Genomic DNA, 13,838 nt, shown 5'->3' with positions numbered 1-13,838 from the left:
CCGCCCCCTTTAAACCACATAGAGACTGTGTCTGCCCCTCGAACATATAAATCAAATAAATCAGAAGTTAACAGAAGAGGAGTTATTCATAAAAACTTAATAAAAATTAAGACCACTCCTCTTATTGAACAGAAAAACAGAACTGTCAAATGTGGATTATTAAATATTAGGTCCCTTTCTTCTAAATCTCTGTTAGTAAATGATTTGATAACTGATCACCAAATTGACCTACTTTATCTTACTGAAACCTGGTTACAGCAGGATGAATATGTCAGTCTGAATGAATCAACCCCCCTCAGTCATAAAAACTATCATGTTCCTCGAAGCACAGGTCGAGGTGGAGGAGTAGCTGCAATCTTCCAGTCAAACTTATTATTAAACTTTCATCCTCAGAACAGTTATAACTCATTTGAGAGCCTCACTCTTAGTCTCTCACATACAAACTGGAAAACACAAAAACCAGTTCTACTTGTCATTTTGTACCGTCCACCTGTTCCTTACTCAGAGTTTTTAACTGAATTCCCTGACTTCCTGTCTGATTTAGTGCTTAGATCAGATAAAGTCATTATAGTGGGAGATTTTAACATTCATGTAGATGTTGAAAATAACAGCCTCAGCATTGCATTTAATTCTATATTAGATTCAATTGGTTTCATTCAAAACGTTAATAAACCCACCCACTGTTTTAATCACACCCTTGATCTTGTTCTGACCTATGGCATCGAAATTGAACATCTAATAATTTTCCCCCCAAATCCTGTTTTGTCAGATCATTCTTTAATAACTTTCGAATTTAAAATGATGGATCATGCAGCGTCTGGAAGAAAATTCCACTACAGCAGATGTTTATCCGACAACGCTGTTAATAAATTTAAGAAAATGATTCCATCTTTATTTGCATCCATGCCAAGTATAAACATAGTGGAGGGCAGCTGCCTTAATCCTACTCCCTACCAAATTGATCATGTTGTTGACAGCGCTGTAACCTCACTGCGTGAAACGCTTGATTCTGTAGCCCCTCTGAAAAAGAAGTTAGTGATTCAGAGAAGACTAGCCCCATGGTATAATTTACATGTTCGTACCTTAAAGCAGGCATCACGAAGGCTGGAAAGGAAGTGGCGTTCCACAAACTTAGAGGAAATTTTTCTAGCCTGGAAAAACAGTCTACTAACATATAAAAAAGCTCTCCGTAAAGCCAGAACTGCATACTATTCATCACTAATAGAGGAAAATAAGAACAATCCCAGGTTTCTTTTCAGCACTGTAGCCAGGCTGACAAAAAGTCACAGCTCCGTTGAGCCCAGTGTTCCCTTAGCTCTCAGCAGTGATGAATTTATGAGTTTCTTTACAAATAAAATCACAACTATTAGAGATAAAATTCAGCAGGTGCTTCCTATACCTGCAACAAATGAATCTTCTACTACAGTAGCTCTTGAATCATCTGTAGGACCTCAGTTATGTTTAGACTGCTTCTCTCCTATAGATCTCTCTGAATTTACATCAGTAGTTGCTTCATCGAAATCATCAACGTGTCTCTTGGACCCCATCCCGACTAGACTGCTTAAAGGCACCCTGCCATTAATGAACTCATCTTTATTGGACTTGGTAAATTTATCTCTAGTATCAGGCTACGTACCACAGGCCTTTAAGACTGCAGTAATCAAACCTTTACTCAAAAAGCCTAGTCTTGATCCAGGAGTCTTGGCTAATTATAGACCAATATCCAACCTGCCATTTATTTCTAAAATCCTAGAAAAAGCTGTTGCTAAGCAGCTATCAGACCACTTACACAGGAATGAACTATTTGAAGATTTCCAATCAGGATTTAGAGCACATCATAGTACAGAAACAGCACTGTTGAAAGTTACCAACGATCTTCTCTTAGCCTCAGATAATGGACTTGTTTCGATACTTGTCCTCCTAGACCTTAGTGCAGCATTCGACACCATTGACCACAACATCTTATTACAGAGACTGGAGCATGTGATTGGTATCAGAGGAACAGCGTTAAAGTGGTTCCAATCCTATTTATCGGACAGATTCCAGTTTGTTCATGTCCATGATGAACCTTCCACACGAACAAAAGTTAGTTATGGAGTTCCACAAGGTTCTGTGCTAGGACCGATTCTGTTCACCCTGTACATGCTTCCTTTAGGATATATCATTAGGAAGCACTCTATTAATTACCACTGCTATGCGGATGACACTCAGTTATATCTATCTATTAAACCTGTTAACACAAACCAGTTAACCAGACTTCAAGCCTGTCTAACTGACATAAAGGCTTGGATGACCAGTAACTTTTTACTTTTAAACTCGGAGAAAACAGAAGTCATTATATTTGGGCCTAAAAATCTCAGAAATAACTTTTCTAAAATTATAGCTACTCTAGATGGCATAGCCCTGGCCTCCAGCACTACTGTAAAAAACCTTGGAGTTATTTTTGACCAGGACATGTCCTTTAACTCACACATAAAACAAATTTCTAGAACTGCATTCTTTCACCTGCGCAACATTTCCAAAATTAGGAACATCCTGTCTCAAAATGATGCAGAAAAACTAGTCCATGCGTTTGTTTCCTCAAGGCTAGATTACTGTAACTCATTACTATCTGGATGTCCTAATATCTTAATAAAAAGCCTCCAATTAATCCAGAATGCCGCAGCCAGAGTCCTGACAGGAACTAGCAAGAGAGATCATATTTCTCCTATATTGGCTTCTCTTCATTGGCTCCCTGTAAAATATAGAATAGAATTTAAAATCCTTCTTCTCACATACAAATCCCTTCATAATCAAGCTCCTTCATACCTTAAAGACCTCATAGTACCATATTATCCCAATAGACCACTTCGCTCTCAGAGTGCAGGTCTACTTGTGGTTCCCAGAGTTCTCAAAAGCAGAATGGGAGGCAGAGCCTTTAGCTATCAAGCTCCTCTCCTGTGGAACCAGCTCTCAGCCTGGGTTCAGGAGGCAGACACTCTCTGTACTTTTAAGGCTAGACTTAAAACCTTCCTCTTTGACAAAGCATATAGTTAGGGCTGGCTTCAGGCAACCCTGAACCATCCCTTAGTTAGTTATGCTGCTATAGGCCTAGACTGCCCGAGGACCATCGGTGCACTGAGCTCCCCTACCCTAACCCCCTTCTCTCCCACCTCATGTATATTCCACCATTGAATGTTACTAACCTTGTGCTCTCTCTCTCCCCTAGTTTGTGCTCTCTCCCTCCCTCTCTCTCTCTCTCTCTCTGTACCTTCTGCAGGTGTCCCTGGTCCTGGAGCTGTTTATCGCTGATGTGCAGTTACTGGCCCCACCAACTTGCAGTGTCTATTTGTTGTTTATTGTTGCTGTTCTTTTCTCTCTGCTCTATCCACTCACCCCAACCGGTCGAGGCAGATGGCCGCCCAAACTGAGCCCGGTTCTGCTGGAGGTTTTTTTCTTCCGTTAAAGGGAGTTTTTTCCTCTCCACTGTCGCCAAGTGCTTGCTCATAAGGGAATTGTTGGGTTTTTAGTTTTAGTTTTTGTAAAGTGCCTTGAGATGATTTGTATTGTGATTTGGCGCTATACAAATAAAATTGAATTGAAAATTGAATTGAATAGAACACAAAGTAGAGAGACAGGCAGAAAGTGACAATGCAACAATTTTATTGTGGGGATTAAAGGCGGGCAGAGCCACTCCAGGGACTGAGGAGTGTTGAATGAGGAACCAGGGACAGACAGGAGACTGACACTGAGGCAAACAGGGAACTGCAGCATGGAGCACACAAGGGACTGAGGCTGAGGAAAACATAAGGCTGAAGCACACAGGTCTGGAGTTTTTATAGTGTGGCAGCAGGGGCTAACAAGACTCAGGTGAACTGAATCAGGGAGCTAATGACAGGGTCAAGATACCGGCAATAAGAGAAGGACCAGGGAACAGAAAACTTTCCTGCTCCTGAGTTTGGAGCAGGAAACAGACCTGTATCATGACAGAAACTGTTGCTGTAAGAAAATTTGCCTTTATAAAAAAGCAAAATATCAGTTATAGTTTGAAATGTGGTATTATTTTTTCTGCACACATCAAGTGATTTAAAAATAAAGTAGTGCAACACAATTAATTTGCTGTACATTGGCTCATTTCATATTCGGCCTGATTCATCAGGCTTAGTCAACGTCTCCAAAGACACTACTGTTTCTTGGGAGATACCCACTTATGACTCCCATGGTGACAGTCAGAATTTACTTCTTCACATAAAAGGAGTCTCCAGGATTCTGTTTTTCTCTGTGTGGATACATATTTTTTCCATAAGCAAACATCATAGCAACATACCAATTCCTGTGTCACCTCAGCTGGTCCACCCCACTGACTGAACATGTTATATAACTGAAGAACTAAATAAATATATGTGCAAGTAATGGGTGTAATGAATTAGCTAATTTATTTCATTTTATATCAAAGACTTTGTTTAAAAAGCAACAGTTATTTTCATATAGGGTTACAAACATTTCCTCTTAGATGCAAAATCTTGGTATTTACACACAGACATTCACAAAGAAACCCAAGGTACACCTCCAGCATTGGAAATAAAGCAACACATAGAAACATGCACACATTTGCATCAAAACTGTAATCTTTAAAGTTCAAATGTAAACAGAAATGAGATCAAAAAGTGCAATGAAAAGAAACAAAATCCACTCATTAAATCTATGCAAGTTACAGCATTCATTTCCAGTCTCCATTATTTTACAGTTTGCGTCTTTGATAAGTGGTAAGTATATGGTTTTATTATTGTTATCATTATTACATTTGGCTAATGTGTAAGAACTGTCTGGCAGAATTAGCATAATAACCAGGATAAACCGGCAAAACATTTCTGGCCTGAAAGCATGACTCCACACAGCAAAGGTAACTTCCTGGTTTTGGCCACGTGATCAAGCTGGACAACAACTTCTGACATGCAATAATGATGTAGGATTTTGATACCTCTGCATAGGGTGGAGACTTAGAGAAGCTGCTATACACACACAACACAACACCATCACTCCAGAGGCCTAGATATTCTGCTATATAAGAGCAAAAAAAAAGCTACCTGACTTTTCACTGATTGTAGACTTGGAATTCTTCTTTTTTTGCCCTCTTTGACTTTCATTCTGCTTTTATTCACTCCAAAGCTGAATTCACCCCCCATCTGTGAAGGACACTGAAATCGTTCTTGCGTCACTGGGCAGTGCATCTGTTTTCCAGGTTAACCACGAACCTCTCCAGTTTGCCTATGATCAGCTGCTTGTATCTTGTCAGAAAGGTTGTCATACTCTGCGTGCGCTGGGGAACACAAGATAATGCTGGACTTACCACTGGCCCCTGCTGGTGCAAACAGAAAGCACAACATTGATGATGTTTTCAACAATAAATAACAGAAAGAACATGAGCAAAAGTGCAATAAGGTGAGTGTGAAACATTTCACAGTGGCACAATTGATTGATTCTCGAAAGAAATCCACAAGTTGAGTACCCAACGGTAAGGACATGATGTAAAACACAGATCACATCCATCTTGAACTTGTGTGACTTTCGAGAACAATTGCGTCACTGGGAAAGTATGCATCGCTATCTGTTTCTTGTCCTGAGGAAGGAAGGCTTGAGGTCACACAACACACCATCATCAGTCCAGAGGCCCAGATATTCTAGAAACCACAGATTTACGAGAAACCAGGATATTTACCAGAAGAAACTGATAATGCCTCTGCAAAAGCGGTGAGAGAAGCCCATCAACACGTTTTCACTTGCTATGTGTGAATTTTCATCAACACACTGATGATCTTTACTTGGCTCTGTGTGATGTGTTTTCGTGTGAGTGGCAAAGAGAGACTGAGCCCAGAAAGCTTTTAGATGTTTAGGTTAAAATCACATGTGAATGTATGAGGGAAGTGTAATTTTCATAGAAGTTGGAAGTTTCATAGAAATTTTCTTTAACAGCAAAGTTGAGACTTTCTTAACAATGAAATACGCAGATTTAAATGTTTATATTATATATATATTAACCTTGACATGTGCAACAACAAATTGCATGCATTTTGGAACAGTGACAGCTTCTTACGCTCAGCTGGATGTGTGTGAGAATGAGCAGGTAGTTGTTGATGTTGTTCTCCAGTCTCTGCAGTAGCAAAGAGCCACATCTTGGCTGACTTAGACCTTTCAAAACCTTCACACCTTCAGTAAGAAGCCCCAAGGATGCAACTATGTCTCCTCTCTTCTCCTGATGCTGCAGGAATACACATAGACAAAAAAAAAAGAAAGGCAATGAAATTTTTTTTTTGTTTTGTTTTTTTTTTTTGAGAAATTATTAAAACTGACAAACTGTTCAAATGAAAATTAAGTAAGTAATGAATTGACTGTGGATTCATACATGTACCAACATACTGATTTGTTTTCCCAAGATGCTACATGGAGCTCAGTGCAGGGGAGCTGAACCGGTGTGGAGAGGGTCATCAAGTCATTGCAGTCACGCTGCTAAGAAGGCGACATGGAAGAGACAGATGACAGAACACACACAAGCAGATGGACGACAGTGGGACAGAGTAGACAGACTAATGGGAGACTATGGGTAACAACAGACAGGCAGGTGGGTTATATACATCAATGCAGTAGAGCCAGTCAGAGAAAAATGTAGAAATTTTAGCTCATAGAGAAACATATATCCTCACCAGTGCACTCTCAATCTCAGCCACAATATTCATAGCCCTCCTAGCAGCTGTCTTGCACACAAAGTCTAATGGTTTGGTCTCAGCATCCCACACCTCAGAGGCTACTATACAGAGCAGCAGGAGTCCTGGATGAACACACAAACACACACTCCAGCTAAAGTGCCACAAGCCAGTGCTGTTCGACTTATAAGACCTCCACTAATATCTTCTTAAGTAAAACTTGGATTAGTTTAGGCTCACTACTCACTGCTTAAAGCCATGCCCTGCTTGGCCGCTCCCAATGAGTCCACATTTGTTCCATTAAGAGACGTATCAAGTGGAAAAGTCACTGTGTCCGGTGTCTCATAAAGAAGCGCTGTGTGTCCTTGTCTTCTCACCACTTGATTTCCCACCTTCTCATTAAGGAGTGGGAAGTGCGAGTGTTATCTAGCCTGAGAGCAGGATGCACTCCGACTTCCCTGCTGAACAGCATAACAAAATGTTATAGACTGCAAATAGCATTTCATTGATATAGGCAGCACTATTTTGTTTTTCTTTCTGATGACGGTTGGTTTGTGGATCATTCAGGGGACAGCATGCTTGCTGATTAAAAAGTTAATGATATATTATTGTGAAAGACTGTTTACACAGCTGATATCCAGTCACTACTGCTGAAGGATATTTACCTTTCGTCAAGGTTTGCGCTGGCCAAGAGCTTGTGTTCATATAAATCACAAAATTGGTGTAGGAGGGAGCTGCACAGTCCACATAAAGCATGTGGGTGTGGGTAAACTGTGTGCATGTGTAGCCTGAGTGTGGTGACTTATCTGTCTGACATAATAATCCACAAACAGTAAGTTCATTATCCTGCCAGGAGTGTTGTTTTTTATTGTAGACATCTACATCCTAGCCTGGGGTTGTTCAGGTGTAGGTCCATAAACATATATGGAACAGTTAAGTTTTTATTTAGTAACTTTTGTTGTAATCATGACACTTTCATTTTGACCAGGCAGTGTCATACATGTGGTCTCTGCAGGTGGGACAAGGTGAAAAAACAGCCGACATCATTACGCATCAGAGGAGGGTTTAACAGCCCAGAAGGCGAGGTGAGCAAGTGGCATTTGGGGGCTGCCATGGGGTTGATGTGTTAATAGCAGTCAAAGACGTGAATAAATATATATGGGGGACTGCACCACCAGCCCTTCTCATTTCAGATGCCCCCATCACCTCTGCCCTCTTCTATTTGCGTCCAAGCCCTTTAAACATGCCACGATTACGGCGCACGACGTCTAATACAACGACCTTAAAGTGAAGACGTGTGTGCGTTGTGACATAAGCTACAAGAAAAGAGCTAGAGAGAGAGAGAAGACAAGAGCATTGACATTAAACACATGTTCTGTTTTTAACCTCCAAACCACCCACTACCTCTGTAGACAACCCCGAGCGTCGTTAATTAAGACGAATGTGCGTCTTGGGCCGGAAGATAATGACCGGAGCGCCTGGATTTCTGCACACAAGGAGGCAACTGCGGACCATGGCACTGACGGTACCCGCATTGCATCATGGACACGACACCCGGTACCCCGCTGTCTCCCTCCCACCTCAACTGGAGCCGAAGAGAAGGCTGTAGCATCCTGTCATAGAGTTTCTTTGACTCACAATCACATGTAGCCGCGCTCTCAAACGGCTTAGTGCTGTGTCGCTCCCGGTTTCCAAAGCCAGCCAGCAGCTGTCTGCTCCGCTGTGCGCTGCTCTGGAGGCGCAAAGCCGTAATTACGCGCCGTGTTGACAACTTTGGCGCGGTGCTATATGGATTGTGCATCAGCAACAAGCCAAGCTCTGCTGAAGTGAAGCGTGATCCCCGCAGTCCGATCGGATCATCGATTAAGCGTGCGCTGCAACCTGTAGCCATGTGTGCTGCTTTATTTCAGTCGTAAGACGCAATGGAGGGACACAGCTGACGGGTTTGAATCTGTAGCCAGAGGAGATAAGAAGAAAAAGAAGGAAAACAGCCCCAGGAGAAACCGTAAGTATGATGCGTCCTGACAATATGGATCATCGTCTCTTTTCTCTGAGGAATACATACATGTCTTCTGAAGTTGGTCCATATTTATGGTTCAAGGGCAAATGGTAATTGAAGGTCTGTTTGGGTTATGTTGTGTTTGTTGTATTTGGAGATTATTTTATGGCTATTTTCCAGCAGTCTAAGTATTTTCTGCCAGCTGCGGTCAACTGGAATGACTCACGACTGAGAAACTTACCACACAAAACACAAATAGGTACAGGTGGTTGTACATTTTAATGTTAAGCACCAAGGACTCATGGTCCTTGTAGTTCTGTAAATTTATTGCGGTGAAATATATGCGCACTTTCATGCGTAGTATATCAGATTTTACCTTCATGATCAAAATAACTTTCCTAAGATTGCACACATCAAATTTAGAAGTACAGTACATTCAACTAAAATGAACCTTCACTTAAATGTCAACACAACTCTGTGTTGCTTTAAGCCATTTTTATATTGAGATTTGAAAAATTAATGTGAAAATGTTCATGTTCTTTATCATCATGTGGATGTGGAGCTCTTTTAAGGCAGGGTACCCATAGATCTTTGTCTCCGATGTCACAAACAGGACAGTAGACATGTTGTTTTTCCTCATATGCTGCTATAACACAGGCCTCCATGCGGAGAGGTGGGTGGTGTATTTCTAAAGAATCCTGTGGAGATGGAGAGATGTGGGTCAGTGTGCTGGTGCTCGGGGCTGCAGAGCACCCAGTTCCTCTGCTGCCGGGACCACGGTACTTCTGCCTGTTTGTGGCTGCCAGGTCCCTGATAAAGTGAAGCCAGTGACACGCTTTACCCTCAGCTGTGGAAGAGGGATTTGATGTGAGGACGAATTGTAGGCTCAAGGTGCATATGAATCTAAAGTGCATAAATAATGTAATTTATGAATGAAAGTGTGTGTTTGTGAGAGTGAAATAACCTCAGAGCCCTGGTTCATTCTGGTGCCTGTGGTCCAGTGCTTTGAACTGGTTTCCTTGTCAACAGCCAATCATCGGGCCGCCTGGTGCAGGACTGTTTTATCTGTCAGCCAGTCAGAGGCTCTGACTCCCAGAGGAATGGAGTCTTTTAACCTGTAAAGGATCAGAGAGTTTGATATTCAAATGCTCACTGGCCTGTGACCAGTTAGATTGTTTAATGTGATGCCATCAAGCTAAAGTTTGCATTTATTAGAAACCTACTGCTTTGTTTCCTAGCAATACATGGAAGGGGCGATACTACGGGCTCTTTATTGACAAAGTTCTTAACACCTGAAAATTTGAGCTTCCTGAATTTTGGATCCAACTGGAGGAGTACTGGCAAACATAAAGGATGTTTGGCTCAGGACAAAGCAGCAATGAATCCTTGGAACAGTGGTTATCTTTCACGTTTGAGTCTCACTTGGCCCCAGTGCAACAGATTTCACTGCCAGTGATTTGCACCTCATAAAGACCTTAAATGAAAGCCCAGAGAGATGAGCTCACACTGCTATGATACAGGTACCATCTAAGCAAAGAAAGTGATGTGAAAGAGAAGCAGACATTCAGGTACGAGCTTTGAGAGTTGGATACCAATTCTCCTGTGAAGCGCTTGAACCCGCACAAAGAAGCACATAAGACAGTTTTATGGCACAGGACAAGTGAGATGAACAAATAAAACACAACTAAAAGTGAGTGTTGTGGTGCCCATGAGCATTGTGCTTCACTGCTAAATGCTCCTTGTGGGGACGTTTGGCAGTCAGCGGCTGAGAACTGTAGTTGCTGTGTAAAATGCCTGAGAATATGAGAAGTTCAGAATAAAGGTTAAAATCTGGTGATTTTAAAGACCGTAACATATAGTTCACTCAGTACCCTTTAAATAAGGGCATTGCTGAAAGTGACTGTAATTTCTCACCTGTTTGTTTTTTTTATTTATTTATTATTATTCTGGATGATTTGTGAGACAATACGGATGTTGTCTGCACTTGTGGAAGAAAACCAAAAAGCCTGCCTGGAGAAATAAGAAGTGAGAGGGTTAAAATATTGGACTTTTCAAGCATTTATAATTTCTTCACAGAGCATTTTCCATTTATCCTTCAGCCCGAAAAGTCCATCAGTCAATAATACTTATATTTCCCCTCAAGGCCCTGAGTGCTTATTGCTCTCATGCATCAAAGACTCAGAGAGTCACTGTTATTCAGAAGGCATCAACAAGATTTTGGGGGAAACACTGTAAGTAGCTTTAGAAAGATTATCTCAAATTAAATTAATAAAATGAATAAACTATAAATTGATTGTACAAAATCCTGGAGCAGCTAATAAATAATCACAGATGAGATCAAGGAGTGTTTTATTTTGTAAATTCTGTAGTAGCCATCCTTTGCAGTTCTGTGTGAGATGTTACTCATCGCGCTTGATCAATCCAGCGATGACTGAAATACAAAGGAGAAGAGTATAGGCTAGTCCAGTCGTTTATCAACTGCACCTGCACACGCCTCCTCACAAAAGCACCAAAAAATCCGAATGCCCTCATGTCCAGTAACTACAGAGAGAGGCAGCAGCACAGTGAGGGGGAAGGAGGGAGGCGGTGTTTTGCAGTCAAACCGCACCAGCGCTGCTGCGCGGAGACATCCAGCTACACTCTCATCTGGCGCGCACACGCACACAGACGCGCACACAGACACGGCGGCGGCGGAGGCGCTTTGCATCATGCAGGAGGGCCTATGATAAGAGACCTGTTACACACTGCACACACACACACACACACACTGCACATGTGACGGCAGGGAGCCACGCCGAGTCCTCCTCCGCAGATTAATTAGAGGGCGACACGCGCTCTTGATGGTCTCGGATTGGGTGTCTTAATGAGGATATTGCGGCTATGGTGAAGGACAAGGCCGAAAACAGGACGCTTCAGTATCAGCAAACTTTGGTGAGTTTCAGATGAGGTCATGGATGATGTATTCAGTCGTGTGTGTGTGTGTGTGTTATATAGGGCTTGCTTAGAGGCTTGTGCAGCCGGAGGATGGAGCTGCTGGTTGCTCAGCTGTGTCCTGCATAGGGACAGGTGGAGATTATGTTCAGCTTTTTATTCAGTATTTACAGAGAAAGAGTCCAAATAAAACTGTCCTCTGCTGAGATTGAGATCTTTGGTGTGCGCCCCCAGTAGCTGCTGCTGTGCCATTCAGTATATCCCTCCCTGCATTCAATCCACAGGTGTTGTATCACTTTCAGCCTCTGCCCACCCTCATAATTAATTCTTATCAATTTAGATTTCACCAAACCATGTCTGATTAATTTGTTCAGCTTGAAGAAATGAATGCAGGGCTATCTCTGCTCACTTCATGTGTGGTCTAATTGGTCATTATTAAGATGTCAATATCCTTGAAATATACAATTAGTGAGCTCAAATGTATTTGGATCATCTCTTCCTTATCTTCACCATTTTTCCTCCAGATCTTGTCCCTCTTTGTGCCCCTACATCTATTCCTCTGTCATCTTTTCCTCAGCCCATCCTGTTTGCCTCAGTGGCCTATTCTTATGAACTAAAACTGGAGTGTTTCTGAATATTAATTGCCTCATGCACCAGTTTTCCCCATTGATCTGACTGACAGTGATGCCCTGGAGCACTCCACACAGGGATGTCTATATTCAGATAAAGGGTCAGAAATACAGACAGTTATTTGGGTAAACCAGTGGAATAAAGTGTCCTTCCATCCTGATCTGTATGGATGTGACTGCAGTTGTTTCTTTGTCTTCTGTTTCGCTCTCCTTTTTGTGTCCGTGCATGCATAAATTTTCACGTGTAAGATCTACTGGTGAGCCCATCCTCATGCAGTTCCGTGGGCCCCATGGTTCAATTTTTCTGCTTGGTGTAAAGATCGATAACGTGCTTTGTGTCTCGGTGTAAAGATCAATAGTAATGTAAAATGGCAGTCCAAGTCTCTGAGGATCGGAACGTGCTGTCCCCCCCCAACCTCCTCTGACCAGAGCACTCAGATCAATGGCTTCATCGCTTTTGCTCTGCATACCAGTCTGTTTTCTAAAAATAGATGCTTGTGTGTGTGTGTGTGTTTGTGTGTGTGTGTGTGTGTGTTTCTGCTCATGCAAGCAACTGTGAGGCTTGTGTCCTGATGCTTCCTAAGTACGAAGTGTCAGCACTCTTCATCAAATACCTGCCCGCAGGTGAAGCGAAGCATTTGTATTTTCCTCTTGGAGAACTCAATGATGTTTAGAGATAGATATTAACCAAGAAAATGTAAATCTGATAAGTGAAGGCTCACAGTTTCTTGCAGGCAAAGCTGCAGTCTAAAATTGGATTCCAATGTTGACAAAAGGGTTGTCTGCGTTTTATTGTTTGCCATCAGCAAGATTCAGAGGATTTTCAGTCATTCATTTTCTTGGATTCTGGCAGCACAGAGACTCTGGTGCGGTAGCAGGACTGAGCAGATGACATGGAGCTGATAGAGAAAAATAGAAATCTCCCTGATAACTTCTGCAGGAAGAAGCAGCACGAAAATGTCATCTCCTTATTCACAACAATTCCACTGCTATTTCCCTCCAGTATTTATAGATTGTTATAAATATTCATTTTATGCAGTCAGCACCTGATAGACTGTTATGATTGCCAAGACAATTGAACAAAAATAATCTTTTAATTCAAGGCTGTTAATGGTGCTTGAGTTTTACAGTCAGTGAACATTACTGTGACAATTCATCAAGATAAAATGTGGTGGGTATCATAAACTCATCATATAAGTAAGCGACATGCCTGAGTACTTGATATAATTAAGTTGCAAATTACCATTATTACATTTCCTTCTGTGGAAAACAGTTATTTGCTATGTACATACCATTCATATAATGTGCACTGCTGTTTTTTATTATAACCACTGCACCATGAAGATTTCTTAGAAAGCATTTAATAATCCCCACAAACCTCTCTGAACTCATTATCCAATGGGAAATATTAAAACTCAGGATAGATTAACTTTTTCTAAATTTAAGATTTCTATGAACAGAGCCGAGTAAATGAACTATAACCTTATATGTCAGACAGAAGCTATTGTTTTTGCGTGGAGAGACACAGCGGTGACTGACAGTTGCAAAGCAGCCACAGTCTGGCACACAGGTCACTGACTTCTACAACTGCTGTCAGAT

General features: G+C 41.7%; 1 protein-coding gene across 1 annotated transcript in view; it reads left to right on the top strand.

Annotated features, from left to right (window-relative positions):
* The first annotated feature begins 8,177 nt into the window (after window positions 1-8,177).
* Window positions 8,178-13,838, top strand: part of clcn2a (chloride channel, voltage-sensitive 2a) — a 36,336-nt gene continuing 30,675 nt past the window's right edge. Inside the window, exon 1 of the mRNA XM_026313053.1 lies at window positions 8,178-8,685. The gene's annotated coding sequence lies outside the window, so the exon portion shown is untranslated. The remainder of the gene's footprint in view (window positions 8,686-13,838) is intronic.

This window comes from Mastacembelus armatus, chromosome 17 (genome assembly GCF_900324485.2).
Source record: "Mastacembelus armatus chromosome 17, fMasArm1.2, whole genome shotgun sequence".
NCBI lineage: Eukaryota > Metazoa > Chordata > Actinopteri > Synbranchiformes > Mastacembelidae > Mastacembelus > Mastacembelus armatus.
This window is presented reverse-complemented; position numbering and strand designations above follow the sequence as displayed.